This window comes from Lithobates pipiens, unplaced genomic scaffold, assembly GCF_037356315.1.
Source record: "Lithobates pipiens isolate NorthernLeopardFrog02 unplaced genomic scaffold, aLitPip1_a1.2 Scaffold_8, whole genome shotgun sequence".
NCBI classification, from domain to species: Eukaryota; Metazoa; Chordata; class Amphibia; order Anura; family Ranidae; genus Lithobates; species Lithobates pipiens.
Window position 1 is genome coordinate 588108177 of NW_027507903.1, and position 6000 is coordinate 588114176.

Genomic DNA, 6000 nt, shown 5'->3' on the forward strand with positions numbered 1-6000 from the left:
ATGAAGGGACCTATGTTCAAGAGGGGACGATATGGAAGTGTGTAAGTGTATGCTATGTCTTGATATGTAGCTACTGCAATGTTAACTTGAATATGTAACTGTGATTATTCAAAAAGTATGGCTTGTGCATTGAAAGTTATTTCATATGTTCAATAAAAACCTTTTTGATGAAAAGAAAAGATAAAAATAACTTTCTGTGTGCAGAAGCCTCCCTCAGCCCCACTTACCTGAGCCCCATCTCTATCCAGCGATGTTGCACGAGAGGCACAAAGCCCGGGGATTCTCCCTCCTCATTAGCTGATACAGCAGCGGGCACCATTGGCTCCCACTGCTGTCAATCAAAGTCAGTGAGACAATGAGGAGAGAGAGGCGGCGGGCGTAACCACAGCTCTGTGTCTGAATGGGCACACAGAGCAGAGGCTCAGCTCAGGTGCCCCCATTGCAAGCTGCTTGCTGTGTGGGCACTCGTCAGGAGGTAGTGCCGGCAGGGGACCCGAGAAGAGGAGGATTGGGGCTGCTCTGTGCAAAACCAACTGCACAGAGCCGGTAAGCTCTAATAAGAAGTTGGTTTTGTGCTAGTCTGGTAAGATCCTCTAGTGTCATCCCCACATCTGTAGTTAATGCGTCCCACCACCTAGTAGTCGGTCTCCTTCTTCGCCTGGTTCCTTCGATCTTCCCAGACATTATTTCCTTCTCCAGTCATCTCTCTCTTCTGAAAGGTTGACCAAAATAGGAAAGTCGTAATTTCATAATTTGGGCTTCTGGTGACATAGCCGGTTTGATCCCTTCCAAAATCAATCCATTAATTCTATGGGCTGTCCATGGCACACATACAATCCTTCTCCAGCACCGAAGCTCAAATAAGTTGATCTTTTTATCCCATTTCTGTAGTGTCCAGCTGTCAGGGAACTCACCGTACTTATGCCCGCTCCCGTATAGCAGTAGTTCCCGTTCGTTCCAGGCGCCATGCGAGGTGTCTCCGTCAGAGGCGTACGCCAATCCGAACACGCGAAAACACCCGCGCAAACTGAACGGATGTACGTCTTCACGCACGGACGGCCACTTCCACCAATCCTGGCTCACTTCCCTCTATATAAACAGGGTCCTGGCCTGACACCAATGCTGGATCGTCTTCAGCTGTTCCTGTAAGACTTGATCATTGCTCCTGTGACCTTGTTCCTGAAACCTTGCTCCTGTGACCTTGCTCCTGTGATCCTTGCTCCTTTGACCCGCTCCTGATACTCACTCTTGGATTCCTGGACCACCTCTGACCTTGGCTTGGACTTTTGACTTTGGCTTGTCTCCCGATTCGGTACCTCGTTTGCCTGCATGTTACCAGACCCCTTGCTTGTTCCTGATTTCGCACCTGTCTCCTGTCATTGTGCCGCATTGCCTGCCAGTTGCTGATCCTACCTGTTTCAGACACGTAGTGTTCCCTGCACACCTGCTGGTCTTCTGGTGCCTACCTACGTGACCAATCTACATCTCTTCTACCGTGAGGACCCAGCATCTTCAAGGCCTTCTACTTCCATCTGCAGGCACTTGCACCCTTTCGTGTCCTCACGTTCCCTGTTCCCATCTCCAGGGGCGTGGTGACCGGAACCGTGCGAGAGGCCACCCTCAGCAGTCTGACTCCGCTGTAAGGTACGTGACAGTACGATCCAGCCAGAAACATGGAGTCAGACAGGGGGGCCTCACCTCTGGACGCTTTGTGCCAACAGATCTCTGCCCTTACCCAAGCAGTTCAAGGCTTGCAAGATGGTTACCATCAACTCGAGCAGAGGGTGGAGTCATTATCTCCAAACACTACTGCCTCCCAAGGGGCTACAGCGTCTCGGTCCGCCAGTCCGGCAACTCCAGCATCCATGCCTGCAATAGTGGTGCCATCCCCGGAGCCTCGAGTTCCTATACCAGAGCGGTTTTCCGGAGATCGCAGCAAATTCCGTGCTTTTCGTAATGCATGCCAATTATACTTCCTGCTACAGCCTCGCACCTTCTCCTTGGAAAGCACAAAAGTTGGGTTCATCGTCTCCTTGCTTCTCGGGGAACCTCAGACCTGGGCCCATCGCCTCTTGGAACAGGCCAGCTCCCTGCTTGATACCACGGACTCTTTTCTGAATGAGATGGCTAAATTATACGATGATCCTCAGCGTGCCACCACTGCTGAGGCCAGTCTCCATGCTCTACGACAGGGTCGCAGACCTGTAGAGGATTACGTGACGGACTTTAGGCGGTGGAGTTCTGACACTCAATGGAACGACGCCGCCCTACGTTACCAATTCCGCATTGGACTGTCCGAACCATTAAAAGACGAATTAGCCCGCATCGAAGTTCCCAGTTCTTTGGAAGACCTCATACAGGTATCAATCCAAATTGACCGCCGTCTTAGGGAACGGAGAGCTGAAAGAGTTGGTCAGTTTCGCCCCACCTGGATGTTACCCAAGGTTCCTAATTATCCTCCTACCTCTACACCTGCTCCCATCTCCGAAGCTCCAGAACCAATGCAACTAGGATTACTTCGCTCACCATTGTCTTCAGAGGAGAAGCTACGCCGGCGTCAGAATAACCTTTGCCTCTACTGTGGGGAAACTGGTCACTATGCGAATGCATGTCCCAATAAAAATCGTAAGTTCAAAGACTCACCTCTTGTATCCAATGCATTACCTCTGACGAAATCAATTCATATAGCTGTTCCTTTTTCCTTACAGCTGCCAGGAGGAACACTACAGGTCCAAGCTATAATTGATTCGGGCGCCTGTAGTTGCTTCATTGACCATACTCTCGTTCTGCAACACAACATTCCATTGGCACTCAAGCAACGCCAACTTTCTATACGGTTAGCAGATGGATCCAACATCAGATCAGGTCCCATTACCCATGAGACTCAACCACTGCTCGCCAACATTCTATCCGGTCACCAAGAATTAATCTGCTTGGATGTCATTTCTTCACCACTCTTTCCAATCATCTTGGGAATGCCATGGTTACAAGCCCATAATCCCCAAATAAACTGGATAACCGGTGAGGTAGTGTTTCGGTCCACTTACTGCCTCCAAAATTGTGTCAGGACCTCAAACAACCTGGTTCCGGTCATTGCCTGTTCGGGTCCTACATCTGAGCTCCAGGGGTTGGTCCCAACCACATACCACAAATTCCTGGACGTGTTTGACAAAAGAAAGGCGGACACACTACCTCCTCACCGGGTCTACGATTGCCCAATCGAGTTATTGCCTGGAGCCGAAATTCCATTCGGGAGGATATTCCCTCTATCAGAACCCGAGCTCCTGGTCCTCAAAGAATACATTGATGAGAACCTCAAGAAAGGATTTATTCGACATTCATCTTCTCCAGCCGGTGCTGGAATATTTTTCGTTGAAAAAAAAAGACCATTCGCTCCGCCCATGTGTGGATTATAGGGATTTAAATAAAGTAACGATTAAAAACCGCTACCCCCTTCCATTAATTCCAGAATTATTCCAGAGACTTCGATCAGCCAAAATATTCACAAAGCTGGATTTACGAGGGGCCTATAATCTAATCAGAATCCGTAAGGGGGACGAATGGAAAACGGCTTTTCGGACACGTTTTGGCCACTTTGAGTATCTGGTCATGCCATTTGGACTTTGCAACGCCCCAGCCACTTTTCAACATTTTGTTAATGACATTTTCAGGGACTTTTTGGATTTATTTGTAATTGTTTATTTGGATGATATTTTGGTATTTTCAGACTCTCTAGAAACCCATCGTGACCATGTGAAACAAGTTCTCCTGAGATTAAGGCAACATGGGCTTTACGCCAAGGCCGAGAAGTGCGAGTTCGAACGGCAGACCATTCACTTCCTGGGTCTGGTAATATCAACTGAGGGAATAGAGATGGATCCTCAAAAGGTTTCAGCCATTTTATCCTGGCCACCTCCAACTGATAAAAAAGGGGTACAACGCTTCATTGGATTCTCTAATTTTTACAGGAAGTTTATCAAAAACTTTTCCAGTGTTATTGCCCCCATCACGCAACTGACCAGCAAACAAAACCGTTTTCGATGGTCCATCGAGGCCCAAGCTGCGTTCAATAAACTAAAAGGATTATTCACATCAGCCCCAATACTCAAACACCCTGATCCTGCTCTACCTTACACTCTGGAAGTAGACGCTTCAGAAAACGCCGTAGGTGCCATTCTGTCTCAACGCCAAGGGCCTAAATCATTAATGCATCCTGTAGCGTTCTTTTCCAAAAAACTCAATACATCAGAAAGAAACTACGATGTGGGAGACCGAGAACTCCTAGCAATCAAACTGGCTTTGGAGGAATGGCGGTACCTTCTTGAGGGGGCAACACATCCAGTATTGATTTTTACAGATCATAAAAATTTGGAATATCTCAGAACAGCTAAGCGTCTCAGGCCCCGGCAGGCAAGATGGGCTCTTTTCTTTTCCCGTTTTAATTTTCACATAACCTACAGACCAGGATCCAAGAACAGTAAACCCGACGCATTGTCCCGCATGTTCTCTGAAACTGAAGCCTCATCCCCTCCAGACACTATTTTGCAAGCTGGAAACTTCCTATTAACACAAACCAGTTTTCTATCACAGGTTCGACAGTCATCCCGAGGTGCATCAATCCCTCCAGATATGAACCTTCAAGAAAAAGATGGTCTGTTTTGGCGAGGAAGCAAATTATTCATCCCTCAAAACCTTCGCGCCTCCATTTTACAGGTTTGTCATGACTATCCTCTGGCGGGTCACTTCGGGAGTCACAAAACAACAAATTTAGTTCAAAGGCATTTCTGGTGGCCAAACCTCGCGAAAGACTGCAGGAACTATGTTAGTTCTTGTTCAACCTGCCTCCGGAATAAAAACAGCAAAAATAAAGCCTGGGGATTATTGAGGCCATTACCTATCCCTGAAAGACCATGGGATAAGATCGCAATGGACTTTATTGTTGAGCTTCCCCCCTCTGAAGGATTTTCCTCTATCTTCGTGGTGGTGGATCGCTTTTCTAAAATGGCACACTTTATTCCCATGAAGGGAACCCCATCTGCAACCGAGACAGCCAGAATATTCATTAGAGAAATTGTCAGACTCCATGGAATTCCCGGTGATATTGTCTCTGATCGTGGAGTCCAATTCACGTCAAAATTCTGGAAATCATTGTGTGAAACTCTGGGTATCAAGTTAAATTTCTCTTCAGCTTACCATCCCCAAACAAACGGGCAGACCGAACGCACTAATCAAACCTTGGAACAATATTTACGTTGTTTCACTTCTTTTTCTCAGGAGGATTGGGCTTCGTTACTACCTTTAGCAGAATTCGCATTTAATAATTCTATTCATTCCGCCACTAACCAGTCACCATTTTATTCTAACTTTGGTTTTCATCCCTCTTTCCTACCAACATCCTTACCGGATTCTCCTGTACCAGCTGTCCAGGATAGGCTGAATTTCTTTGTTACCAACAATCAGGTACTTAAAGAAACCCTCTCTAAGGCTCAGGAGGACGATAAAAAATTTTTTGACAGGAAGAGAAGGGGAGAACTGGATTTAAAGATCGGTGATCGTGTATGGCTGTCAACCGCAAATCTGAAACTGGCGTGTCCCTCTAAAAAATTGGGACCCAGATATTTGGGGCCTTTTCCAATTAAGAAGAAAATTAATTCAGTAGCCTATGAACTTGAACTTCCCGGCTCATTTAAAATTCATCCTGTATTTCACACTTCTCTACTTAAGCCTGATGTACCCAATTCCTTTCCAGATCGGGAATTATGCTCTCCAGAAGCTATTTTGATAGATGGTGAGGAGGAGTTTGAGATCGAAGCCATTCTAGGTTACAGGAAGCGCCAAGGACAAAACCAATATTTGATTAAGTGGAAAGGCTTCGGCCCCGAAGAAAATTCCTGGGAACCCGAAGCGAATCTTCATGCCCAGAGGCTTATACGGGCTTTTCATCGCTCTCAAAGGTTGGTTCAAAGGGGCACCCGGAGGCTGCCCTTAAGGGGGGGGCAC